The sequence below is a fragment of the Apteryx mantelli genome, unplaced genomic scaffold (assembly GCF_036417845.1).
Source record: "Apteryx mantelli isolate bAptMan1 unplaced genomic scaffold, bAptMan1.hap1 HAP1_SCAFFOLD_33, whole genome shotgun sequence".
Taxonomy (NCBI): domain Eukaryota; kingdom Metazoa; phylum Chordata; class Aves; order Apterygiformes; family Apterygidae; genus Apteryx; species Apteryx mantelli.
Genome location: NW_027118682.1, coordinates 5,540,307 through 5,553,455, shown reverse-complemented (window position 1 = coordinate 5,553,455; position 13,149 = coordinate 5,540,307).

The following is a 13,149-nucleotide window of genomic DNA, read 5'->3' as shown; positions in this document are numbered from 1 at the left end:
TGGTTGTGATGTCACTTGTGGCTCAGTGCCTGATAGGCCAGTGCTGGTGATGTGGGTGCAGTTTGTGGTTGTGATGTCACTTGTGGCTGAGTTCCTGATAGGCCAGTGCTGGTGATGTGGCTGCACTTTGTGGTTGTGAGGTCACTTGAGGGTGAGTGCCTGATAGGCCAGTGGTGGTCCTGTGGGTGGAGTTTGTGGTTGTGATGTCACTTGTGGCTCAGTGCCTGATAGGCCAGTGCTGGTGTTGTGGGTGGAGTTTGTGGTTGTGATGTCACTTGTGGCTGAGTGCCTGATAGGCCAGTGCTGGTCCTGTGGGTGGAGTTTGTGTTTGTGATGTCACTTGTGGCTGAGTGCCTGATAGGCCAGTGGTGGTGATGTGGGTGGAGTTTGTGTTTGTGATGTCACTTGTGGCTGAGTGCCTGATAGTCCAGTGCTGGTCCTGTGGGTGGAGTTTGTGGTTGTGATGTCACTTGTGGCTCAGTGCATGATAGGCCAGTGCTGGTGATGTGGGTGGAGTTTCTGGTTGTGATGTCACTTGTGGCTCAGTGCCTGATAGGCCAGTGCTGGTCCTGTGGGTGGAGTTTGTGGTTGTGATGTCACTTGTGGCTGAGTGCCTGATAGGCCAGTGCTGGTGTTGTGGGTGGAGTTTGTGGTTGTGATGTCACTTGTGGCTCAGTGCCTGATAGGGCAGTGCTGGTGATGTGGGTGCAGTTTGTGGTTGTGATGTCACTTGTGGCTCAGTGCCTGATTGGCCAGTGCTGGTGATGTGGCTGCAGTTTGTGGTTGTGATGTCACTTGTGGCTCAGTGCCTGATAGGCCAGTGCTGGTGTTGTGGCTGCAGTTTGTGGTTGTGATGTCACTTGTGGCTCAGTGCCTGATAGGCCAGTGTTGGTCCTGTGGGTGGAGTTTGTGTTTGTGGTGTCGCTTGAGGCTGAGTGTCTGATAGGCCAGTGCTGGTGTTGTGGGTGCAGTTTGTGGTTGTGATGTCACTTGTGGCTCAGTGCCTGATAGGCCAGTGCTGGTGATGTGGGTGGAGTTTGTGGTTGTGATGTCACTTGTGGCTGAGTGCCTGATTGGCCAGTGCTGGTGATGTGGCTGCAGTTTGTGGTTGTGATGTCACTTGTGGCTCAGTGCCTGATAGGCCAGTGCTGGTGTTGTGGGTGCAGTTTGTGGTTGTGATGTCACTTGTGGCTGAGTGCCTGATAGGCCAGTGCTGGTGATGTGGCTGCAGTTTGTGGTTGTGAGGTCTCTTGTGGCTGAGTGCCTGATAGGCCAGTGCTGGTGATGTGGGTGGAGTTTGTGTTTGTGATGTCACTTGTGGCTCAGTGCCTGATAGGCCAGTGCTGGTGTTGTGGGTGCAGTTTGTGGTTGTGATGTCACTTGTGGCTCAGTGCCTCATAGGCCAGTGCTGGGTATGTGGCTGCAGTTTGTGGTTGTGATGTCACTTGTGGCTCAGTGCCTGATAGGCCAGTGGTGGTCCTGTGGGTGGAGTTTGTGGTTGTGATGTCACTTGTGGCTCAGTGCCTGATAGGCCAGTGCTGGTGATGTGGCTGCAGTTTGTGGTTGTGAGGTCTCTTGTGGCTGAGTGTCTGATAGACCAGTGCTGGTCCTGTGCGTGCAGTTTGTGGTTGTGATGTCACTTGTGGCTCAGTGCCTGATAGGCCAGTGCTGGTGATGTGGCTGCAGTTTGTGGTTGTGATGTCACTTGTGGCTGACTGCCTGATAGGCCAGTGCTGCTCCTGTGGGTGCAGTTTGTGGTTGTGAGGTCACTTGTGGCTGAGTGCCTGATAGGCCAGTGCTGGTCCTGCGGGTGCAGTTTGTGGTTGTGATGTCACTTGTGGCTCAGTGCCTGATAGGCCAGTGCTGGTGATGTGGCTGCAGTTTGTGGTTGTGATGTCACTTGTGGCTCAGTGCCTGATAGGCCAGTGCTGGTGATGTGGCTGCAGTTTGTGGTTGTGATGTCACTTGTGGCTCAGTGCCTGATAGGCCAGTGCTGGTGTTGTGGGTGGAGTTTGTGGTTGTGATGTCACTTGTGGCTCAGTGCCTGATAGGGCAGTGCTGGTGATGTGGGTGCAGTTTGTGGTTGTGATGTCACTTGTGGCTGAGTGCCTGATTGGCCAGTGCTGGTGATGTGGCTGCAGTTTGTGGTTGTGATGTCACTTGTGGCTGAGTGCCTGATAGGCCAGTGCTGGTCCTGTGGGTGCAGTTTGTGGTTGTGATGTCACTTGTGGCTGAGTGCCTGATAGGCCAGTGCTGGTGATGTGGCTGCACTTTGTGGTTGTGAGGTCGCTTGAGGCTGAGTGTCTGATAGGCCAGTGCTGGTGTTGTGGCTGCAGTTTGTAGTTGTGAGGTCTCTTGAGGCTGAGTGCCTGATAGGCCAGTGCTGGTCCTGTGGGTGGAGTTTGTGGTTGTGATGTCACTTGTGGCTGAGTGCCTGATAGGCCAGTGCTGGTCCTGTGGGTGGAGTTTGTGTTTGTGGTGTCACTTGTGGCTGAGTGCCTGATAGGCCAGTGGTGGTCCTGTGGGTGGAGTTTGTGGTTGTGATGTCACTTGTGGCTGAGTGTCTGATAGGCCAGTGCTGGTCCTGTGTGTGGAGTTTGTGGTTGTGATGTCACTTGTGGCTGACTGCCTGATAGGGCAGTGCTGGTGATGTGGGTGGAGTTTGTGGTTGTGATGTCACTTGTGGCTGAGTGCCTGATAGGCCAGTGCTGGTCCTGTGGGTGCAGTTTGTGGTTGTGATGTCACTTGTGGCTGTGTGCCTGATAGGCCAGTGCTGGTGTTGTGGGTGGAGTTTGTGGTTGTGATGTCACTTGTGGCTGAGTGCCTGATAGGCCAGTGCTGGTGATGTGGCTGCACTTTGTGGTTGTGAGGTCGCTTGAGGCTGAGTGTCTGATAGGCCAGTGCTGGTGTTGTGGGTGCAGTTTGTGATTGTGATGTCACTTGTGGCTCAGTGCCTGATAGGCCAGTGCTGGTCCTGTGTGTGGAGTTTGTGGTTGTGATGTCACTTGTGGCTCAGTGCCTGATAGGCCAGTGCTGGTGATGTGGGTGCAGTTTGTGGTTGTGATGTCACTTGTGGCTGAGTTCCTGATAGGCCAGTGCTGGTGATGTGGGTGGAGTTTGTGGTTGTGATGTCACTTGTGGCTCAGTGCCTGATAGGCCAGTGCTGGTCCTGTGGGTGGAGTTTGTGGTTGTGATGTCACTTGTGTCTGAGTGCCTGATAGGCCAGTGCTGGTGTTGTGGGTGGAGTTTGTGGTTGTGATGTCACTTGTGGCTCAGTGCCTGATAGGGCAGTGCTGGTGATGTGGGTGCAGTTTGTGGTTGTGATGTCACTTGTGGCTGAGTGCCTGATTGGCCAGTGCTGGTGATGTGGCTGCAGTTTGTGGTTGTGATGTCACTTGTGGCTCAGTGCCTGATAGGCCAGTGCTGGTGATGTGGGTGCAGTTTGTGGTTGTGATGTCACTTGTGGCTGAGTGCCTGATAGGCCAGTGCTGGTGATGTGGCTGCACTTTGTGGTTGTGAGGTCGCTTGAGGCTGAGTGTCTGATAGGCCAGTGCTGGTGTTGTGGGTGCAGTTTGTGGTTGTGATGTCACTTGTGGCTCAGTGCCTGATAGGCCAGTGCTGGTGATGTGGCTGCAGTTTGTGGTTGTGATGTCACTTGTGGCTCAGTGCCTGATAGGCCAGTGCTGGTGATGTGGCTGCAGTTTGTGGTTGTGAGGCCACTTCTGGCTCAGTGCCTGACAGGCCAGTGCTGGTGATGTGGCTGCAGTTTGTGGTTGTGAGGTCTCTTGAGGCTGAGTGCCTGATAGGCCAGTGGTGGTCCTGTGGGTGGAGTTTGTGGTTGTGATGTCACTTGTGGCTCAGTGCCTCATAGGCCAGTGCTGGTGATGTGGGTGCAGTTTGTGGTTGTGATGTCACTTGTGGCTCAGTGCCTGATAGGCCAGTGCTGGTCCTGTGCGTGCAGTTTGTGGTTGTGATGTCACTTGTGGCTCAGTGCCTGATAGGCCAGTGCTGGTGATGTGGCTGCAGTTTGTGGTTGTGATGTCACTTGTGGCTGACTGCCTGATAGGCCAGTGCTGCTCCTGTGGGTGCAGTTTGTGGTTGTGAGGTCACTTGTGGCTGAGTGCCTGATAGGCCAGTGCTGGTCCTGTGGGTGGAGTTTGTGTTTGTGGTGTCACTTGTGGCTGAGTGCCTGATAGGCCAGTGGTGGTCCTGTGGGTGGAGTTTGTGGTTGTGATGTCACTTGTGGCTGAGTGTCTGATAGGCCAGTGCTGGTCCTGTGTGTGGAGTTTGTGGTTGTGATGTCACTTGTGGCTGACTGCCTGATAGGGCAGTGCTGGTGATGTGGGTGGAGTTTGTGGTTGTGATGTCACTTGTGGCTGAGTGCCTGATAGGCCAGTGCTGGTCCTGTGGGTGCAGTTTGTGGTTGTGATGTCACTTGTGGCTGAGTGCCTGATAGGCCAGTACTGGTCCTGTGGGTGCAGTTTGTGGTTGTGATGTCACTTGTGGCTGTGTGCCTGATAGGCCAGTGCTGGTGTTGTGGGTGCAGTTTGTGGTTGTGATGTCACTTGTGGCTGAGTGCCTGATAGGCCAGTGCTGGTGATGTGGCTGCACTTTGTGGTTGTGAGGTCGCTTGAGGCTGAGTGTCTGATAGGCCAGTGCTGGTCCTGCGGGTGCAGTTTGTGGTTGTGATGTCACTTGTGGCTCAGTGCCTGATAGGCCAGTGCTGGTCCTGTGGGTGGAGTTTGTGGTTGTGATGTCACTTGTGGCTCAGTGCCTGATAGGCCAGTGCTGGTGATGTGGGTGCAGTTTGTGGTTGTGATGTCACTTGTGGCTGAGTTCCTGATAGGCCAGTGCTGGTGATGTGGCTGCACTTTGTGGTTGTGAGGTCACTTGAGGGTGAGTGCCTGATAGGCCAGTGGTGGTCCTGTGGGTGGAGTTTGTGGTTGTGATGTCACTTGTGGCTCAGTGCCTGATAGGCCAGTGCTGGTGTTGTGGGTGGAGTTTGTGGTTGTGATGTCACTTGTGGCTGAGTGCCTGATAGGCCAGTGCTGGTGTTGTGGGTGGAGTTTGTGTTTGTGATGTCACTTGTGGCTGAGTGCCTGATAGGCCAGTGGTGGTGATGTGGGTGGAGTTTGTGTTTGTGATGTCACTTGTGGCTGAGTGCCTGATAGTCCAGTGCTGGTCCTGTGGGTGGAGTTTGTGGTTGTGATGTCACTTGTGGCTCAGTGCATGATAGGCCAGTGCTGGTGATGTGGGTGGAGTTTCTGGTTGTGATGTCACTTGTGGCTCAGTGCCTGATAGGCCAGTGCTGGTCCTGTGGGTGGAGTTTGTGGTTGTGATGTCACTTGTGGCTGAGTGCCTGATAGGCCAGTGCTGGTGTTGTGGGTGGAGTTTGTGGTTGTGATGTCACTTGTGGCTCAGTGCCTGATAGGGCAGTGCTGGTGATGTGGGTGCAGTTTGTGGTTGTGATGTCACTTGTGGCTCAGTGCCTGATTGGCCAGTGCTGGTGATGTGGCTGCAGTTTGTGGTTGTGATGTCACTTGTGGCTCAGTGCCTGATAGGCCAGTGCTGGTGTTGTGGCTGCAGTTTGTGGTTGTGATGTCACTTGTGGCTCAGTGCCTGATAGGCCAGTGTTGGTCCTGTGGGTGGAGTTTGTGTTTGTGGTGTCGCTTGAGGCTGAGTGTCTGATAGGCCAGTGCTGGTGTTGTGGGTGCAGTTTGTGGTTGTGATGTCACTTGTGGCTCAGTGCCTGATAGGCCAGTGCTGGTGATGTGGCTGCACTTTGTGGTTGTGAGGTCGCTTGAGGCTGAGTGTCTGATAGGCCAGTGCTGGTGTTGTGGGTGCAGTTTGTGGTTGTGATGTCACTTGTGGCTCAGTGCCTCATAGGCCAGTGCTGGGTATGTGGGTGCAGTTTGTGGTTGTGATGTCACTTGTGGCTCAGTGCCTGATAGGCCAGTGGTGGTCCTGTGGGTGGAGTTTGTGGTTGTGATGTCACTTGTGGCTCAGTGCCTGATAGGCCAGTGCTGGTGATGTGGCTGCACTTTGTGGTTGTGAGGTCGCTTGAGGCTGAGTGTCTGATAGGCCAGTGCTGGTCCTGTGCGTGCAGTTTGTGGTTGTTATGTCACTTGTGGCTCAGTGCCTGATAGGCCAGTGCTGGTGATGTGGCTGCAGTTTGTGGTTGTGATGTCACTTGTGGCTGACTGCCTGATAGGCCAGTGCTGCTCCTGTGGCTGCACTTTGTGGTTGTGAGGTCGCTTGAGGCTCAGTGCCTGATAGGCCAGTGCTGGTCCTGTGGGTGGAGTTTGTGGTTGTGATGTCACTTGTGTCTGAGTGCCTGATAGGCCAGTGCTGGTGTTGTGGGTGGAGTTTGTGGTTGTGAGGTCACTTGTGGCTGAGTGCCTGATAGGCCAGTGCTGGTCCTGCGGGTGCAGTTTGTGGTTGTGATGTCACTTGTGGCTCAGTGCCTGATAGGCCAGTGCTGGTGATGTGGCTGCAGTTTGTGGTTGTGATGTCACTTGTGGCTCAGTGCCTGATAGGCCAGTGCTGGTGATGTGGCTGCAGTTTGTGGTTGTGATGTCACTTGTGGCTCAGTGCCTGATAGGCCAGTGCTGGTGTTGTGGGTGGAGTTTGTGGTTGTGATGTCACTTGTGGCTCAGTGCCTGATAGGGCAGTGCTGGTGATGTGGGTGCAGTTTGTGGTTGTGATGTCACTTGTGGCTGAGTGCCTGATTGGCCAGTGCTGGTGATGTGGCTGCAGTTTGTGGTTGTGATGTCACTTGTGGCTGAGTGCCTGATAGGCCAGTGCTGGTCCTGTGGGTGCAGTTTGTGGTTGTGATGTCACTTGTGGCTGAGTGCCTGATAGGCCAGTGCTGGTGATGTGGCTGCACTTTGTGGTTGTGAGGTCGCTTGAGGCTGAGTGTCTGATAGGCCAGTGCTGGTGTTGTGGCTGCAGTTTGTAGTTGTGAGGTCTCTTGAGGCTGAGTGCCTGATAGGCCAGTGCTGGTCCTGTGGGTGGAGTTTGTGGTTGTGATGTCACTTGTGGCTGAGTGCCTGATAGGCCAGTGCTGGTCCTGTGGGTGGAGTTTGTGTTTGTGGTGTCACTTGTGGCTGAGTGCCTGATAGGCCAGTGGTGGTCCTGTGGGTGGAGTTTGTGGTTGTGATGTCACTTGTGGCTGAGTGTCTGATAGGCCAGTGCTGGTCCTGTGTGTGGAGTTTGTGGTTGTGATGTCACTTGTGGCTGACTGCCTGATAGGGCAGTGCTGGTGATGTGGGTGGAGTTTGTGGTTGTGATGTCACTTGTGGCTGAGTGCCTGATAGGCCAGTGCTGGTCCTGTGGGTGCAGTTTGTGGTTGTGATGTCACTTGTGGCTGTGTGCCTGATAGGCCAGTGCTGGTGTTGTGGGTGGAGTTTGTGGTTGTGATGTCACTTGTGGCTGAGTGCCTGATAGGCCAGTGCTGGTGATGTGGCTGCACTTTGTGGTTGTGAGGTCGCTTGAGGCTGAGTGTCTGATAGGCCAGTGCTGGTGTTGTGGGTGCAGTTTGTGATTGTGATGTCACTTGTGGCTCAGTGCCTGATAGGCCAGTGCTGGTCCTGTGTGTGGAGTTTGTGGTTGTGATGTCACTTGTGGCTCAGTGCCTGATAGGCCAGTGCTGGTGATGTGGGTGCAGTTTGTGGTTGTGATGTCACTTGTGGCTGAGTTCCTGATAGGCCAGTGCTGGTGATGTGGGTGGAGTTTGTGGTTGTGATGTCACTTGTGGCTCAGTGCCTGATAGGCCAGTGCTGGTCCTGTGGGTGGAGTTTGTGGTTGTGATGTCACTTGTGTCTGAGTGCCTGATAGGCCAGTGCTGGTGTTGTGGGTGGAGTTTGTGGTTGTGATGTCACTTGTGGCTCAGTGCCTGATAGGGCAGTGCTGGTGATGTGGGTGCAGTTTGTGGTTGTGATGTCACTTGTGGCTGAGTGCCTGATTGGCCAGTGCTGGTGATGTGGCTGCAGTTTGTGGTTGTGATGTCACTTGTGGCTGAGTGCCTGATAGGCCAGTGCTGGTGATGTGGGTGCAGTTTGTGGTTGTGATGTCACTTGTGGCTGAGTGCCTGATAGGCCAGTGCTGGTGATGTGGCTGCACTTTGTGGTTGTGAGGTCGCTTGAGGCTGAGTGTCTGATAGGCCAGTGCTGGTGTTGTGGGTGGAGTTTGTGGTTGTGATGTCACTTGTGGCTCAGTGCCTGATAGGCCAGTGCTGGTGATGTGGCTGCAGTTTGTGGTTGTGATGTCACTTGTGGCTCAGTGCCTGATAGGCCAGTGCTGGTGATGTGGCTGCAGTTTGTGGTTGTGAGGCCACTTCTGGCTCAGTGCCTGACAGGCCAGTGCTGGTGATGTGGCTGCAGTTTGTGGTTGTGAGGTCTCTTGAGGCTGAGTGCCTGATAGGCCAGTGGTGGTCCTGTGGGTGGAGTTTGTGGTTGTGATGTCACTTGTGGCTCAGTGCCTCATAGGCCAGTGCTGGTGATGTGGGTGCAGTTTGTGGTTGTGATGTCACTTGTGGCTCAGTGCCTGATAGGCCAGTGCTGGTCCTGTGCGTGCAGTTTGTGGTTGTGATGTCACTTGTGGCTCAGTGCCTGATAGGCCAGTGCTGGTGATGTGGCTGCAGTTTGTGGTTGTGATGTCACTTGTGGCTGACTGCCTGATAGGCCAGTGCTGCTCCTGTGGGTGCAGTTTGTGGTTGTGAGGTCACTTGTGGCTGAGTGCCTGATAGGCCAGTGCTGGTCCTGTGGGTGGAGTTTGTGTTTGTGGTGTCACTTGTGGCTGAGTGCCTGATAGGCCAGTGGTGGTCCTGTGGGTGGAGTTTGTGGTTGTGATGTCACTTGTGGCTGAGTGTCTGATAGGCCAGTGCTGGTCCTGTGTGTGGAGTTTGTGGTTGTGATGTCACTTGTGGCTGACTGCCTGATAGGGCAGTGCTGGTGATGTGGGTGGAGTTTGTGGTTGTGATGTCACTTGTGGCTGAGTGCCTGATAGGCCAGTGCTGGTCCTGTGGGTGCAGTTTGTGGTTGTGATGTCACTTGTGGCTGAGTGCCTGATAGGCCAGTACTGGTCCTGTGGGTGCAGTTTGTGGTTGTGATGTCACTTGTGGCTGTGTGCCTGATAGGCCAGTGCTGGTGTTGTGGGTGCAGTTTGTGGTTGTGATGTCACTTGTGGCTGAGTGCCTGATAGGCCAGTGCTGGTGATGTGGCTGCACTTTGTGGTTGTGAGGTCGCTTGAGGCTGAGTGTCTGATAGGCCAGTGCTGGTCCTGCGGGTGCAGTTTGTGGTTGTGATGTCACTTGTGGCTCAGTGCCTGATAGGCCAGTGCTGGTCCTGTGGGTGGAGTTTGTGGTTGTGATGTCACTTGTGGCTCAGTGCCTGATAGGCCAGTGCTGGTGATGTGGGTGCAGTTTGTGGTTGTGATGTCACTTGTGGCTGAGTTCCTGATAGGCCAGTGCTGGTGATGTGGCTGCACTTTGTGGTTGTGAGGTCACTTGAGGGTGAGTGCCTGATAGGCCAGTGGTGGTCCTGTGGGTGGAGTTTGTGGTTGTGATGTCACTTGTGGCTCAGTGCCTGATAGGCCAGTGCTGGTGTTGTGGGTGGAGTTTGTGGTTGTGATGTCACTTGTGGCTGAGTGCCTGATAGGCCAGTGCTGGTGTTGTGGGTGGAGTTTGTGTTTGTGATGTCACTTGTGGCTGAGTGCCTGATAGGCCAGTGGTGGTGATGTGGGTGGAGTTTGTGTTTGTGATGTCACTTGTGGCTGAGTGCCTGATAGTCCAGTGCTGGTCCTGTGGGTGGAGTTTGTGGTTGTGATGTCACTTGTGGCTCAGTGCATGATAGGCCAGTGCTGGTGATGTGGGTGGAGTTTCTGGTTGTGATGTCACTTGTGGCTCAGTGCCTGATAGGCCAGTGCTGGTCCTGTGGGTGGAGTTTGTGGTTGTGATGTCACTTGTGGCTGAGTGCCTGATAGGCCAGTGCTGGTGTTGTGGGTGGAGTTTGTGGTTGTGATGTCACTTGTGGCTCAGTGCCTGATAGGGCAGTGCTGGTGATGTGGGTGCAGTTTGTGGTTGTGATGTCACTTGTGGCTCAGTGCCTGATTGGCCAGTGCTGGTGATGTGGCTGCAGTTTGTGGTTGTGATGTCACTTGTGGCTCAGTGCCTGATAGGCCAGTGCTGGTGTTGTGGCTGCAGTTTGTGGTTGTGATGTCACTTGTGGCTCAGTGCCTGATAGGCCAGTGCTGGTGATGTGGCTGCACTTTGTGGTTGTGAGGTCGCTTGAGGCTGAGTGTCTGATAGGCCAGTGCTGGTGTTGTGGGTGCAGTTTGTGGTTGTGATGTCACTTGTGGCTCAGTGCCTCATAGGCCAGTGCTGGGTATGTGGGTGCAGTTTGTGGTTGTGATGTCACTTGTGGCTCAGTGCCTGATAGGCCAGTGGTGGTCCTGTGGGTGGAGTTTGTGGTTGTGATGTCACTTGTGGCTCAGTGCCTGATAGGCCAGTGCTGGTGATGTGGCTGCACTTTGTGGTTGTGAGGTCGCTTGAGGCTGAGTGTCTGATAGGCCAGTGCTGGTCCTGTGCGTGCAGTTTGTGGTTGTTATGTCACTTGTGGCTCAGTGCCTGATAGGCCAGTGCTGGTGATGTGGCTGCAGTTTGTGGTTGTGATGTCACTTGTGGCTGACTGCCTGATAGGCCAGTGCTGCTCCTGTGGCTGCACTTTGTGGTTGTGAGGTCGCTTGAGGCTCAGTGCCTGATAGGCCAGTGCTGGTCCTGTGGGTGGAGTTTGTGGTTGTGATGTCACTTGTGTCTGAGTGCCTGATAGGCCAGTGCTGGTGTTGTGGGTGGAGTTTGTGGTTGTGATGTCACTTGTGGCTCAGTGCCTGATAGGGCAGTGCTGGTGATGTGGGTGGAGTTTGTGGTTGTGATGTCACTTGTGGCTGAGTGCCTGATTGGCCAGTGCTGGTGATGTGGCTGCAGTTTGTGGTTGTGATGTCACTTGTGGCTCAGTGCCTGATAGGCCAGTGCTGGTGTTGTGGGTGCAGTTTGTGGTTGTGATGTCACTTGTGGCTGAGTGCCTGATAGGCCAGTGCTGGTGATGTGGCTGCAGTTTGTGGTTGTGAGGTCTCTTGTGGCTGAGTGCCTGATAGGCCAGTGCTGGTGATGTGGGTGGAGTTTGTGTTTGTGATGTCACTTGTGGCTCAGTGCCTGATAGGCCAGTGCTGGTGTTGTGGGTGCAGTTTGTGGTTGTGATGTCACTTGTGGCTCAGTGCCTCATAGGCCAGTGCTGGGTATGTGGCTGCAGTTTGTGGTTGTGATGTCACTTGTGGCTCAGTGCCTGATAGGCCAGTGGTGGTCCTGTGGGTGGAGTTTGTGGTTGTGATGTCACTTGTGGCTCAGTGCCTGATAGGCCAGTGCTGGTGATGTGGCTGCAGTTTGTGGTTGTGAGGTCTCTTGTGGCTGAGTGTCTGATAGACCAGTGCTGGTCCTGTGCGTGCAGTTTGTGGTTGTGATGTCACTTGTGGCTCAGTGCCTGATAGGCCAGTGCTGGTGATGTGGCTGCAGTTTGTGGTTGTGATGTCACTTGTGGCTGACTGCCTGATAGGCCAGTGCTGCTCCTGTGGGTGCAGTTTGTGGTTGTGAGGTCACTTGTGGCTGAGTGCCTGATAGGCCAGTGCTGGTCCTGCGGGTGCAGTTTGTGGTTGTGATGTCACTTGTGGCTCAGTGCCTGATAGGCCAGTGCTGGTGATGTGGCTGCAGTTTGTGGTTGTGATGTCACTTGTGGCTCAGTGCCTGATAGGGCAGTGCTGGTGATGTGGGTGCAGTTTGTGGTTGTGATGTCACTTGTGGCTGAGTGCCTGATTGGCCAGTGCTGGTGATGTGGCTGCAGTTTGTGGTTGTGATGTCACTTGTGGCTGAGTGCCTGATAGGCCAGTGCTGGTCCTGTGGGTGGAGTTTGTGGTTGTGATGTCACTTGTGGCTGAGTGCCTGATAGGCCAGTGCTGGTGATGTGGCTGCACTTTGTGGTTGTGAGGTCGCTTGAGGCTGAGTGTCTGATAGGCCAGTGCTGGTGTTGTGGCTCCAGTTTGTAGTTGTGAGGTCTCTTGAGGCTGAGTGCCTGATAGGCCAGTGCTGGTCCTGTGGGTGGAGTTTGTGGTTGTGATGTCACTTGTGGCTGAGTGCCTGATAGGCCAGTGCTGGTCCTGTGGGTGGAGTTTGTGTTTGTGGTGTCACTTGTGGCTGAGTGCCTGATAGGCCAGTGGTGGTCCTGTGGGTGGAGTTTGTGGTTGTGATGTCACTTGTGGCTGAGTGTCTGATAGGCCAGTGCTGGTCCTGTGTGTGGAGTTTGTGGTTGTGATGTCACTTGTGGCTGACTGCCTGATAGGGCAGTGCTGGTGATGTGGGTGGAGTTTGTGGTTGTGATGTCACTTGTGGCTGAGTGCCTGATAGGCCAGTGCTGGTCCTGTGGGTGCAGTTTGTGGTTGTGATGTCACTTGTGGCTGTGTGCCTGATAGGCCAGTGCTGGTGTTGTGGGTGGAGTTTGTGGTTGTGATGTCACTTGTGGCTGAGTGCCTGATAGGCCAGTGCTGGTGATGTGGCTGCACTTTGTGGTTGTGAGGTCGCTTGAGGCTGAGTGTCTGATAGGCCAGTGCTGGTGTTGTGGGTGCAGTTTGTGATTGTGATGTCACTTGTGGCTCAGTGCCTGATAGGCCAGTGCTGGTCCTGTGTGTGGAGTTTGTGGTTGTGATGTCACTTGTGGCTCAGTGCCTGATAGGCCAGTGCTGGTGATGTGGGTGCAGTTTGTGGTTGTGATGTCACTTGTGGCTGAGTTCCTGATAGGCCAGTGCTGGTGATGTGGGTGGAGTTTGTGGTTGTGATGTCACTTGTGGCTCAGTGCCTGATAGGCCAGTGCTGGTCCTGTGGGTGGAGTTTGTGGTTGTGATGTCACTTGTGTCTGAGTGCCTGATAGGCCAGTGCTGGTGTTGTGGGTGGAGTTTGTGGTTGTGATGTCACTTGTGGCTCAGTGCCTGATAGGGCAGTGCTGGTGATGTGGGTGCAGTTTGTGGTTGTGATGTCACTTGTGGCTGAGTGCCTGATTGGCCAGTGCTGGTGATGTGGCTGCAGTTTGTGGTTGTGATGTCACTTGT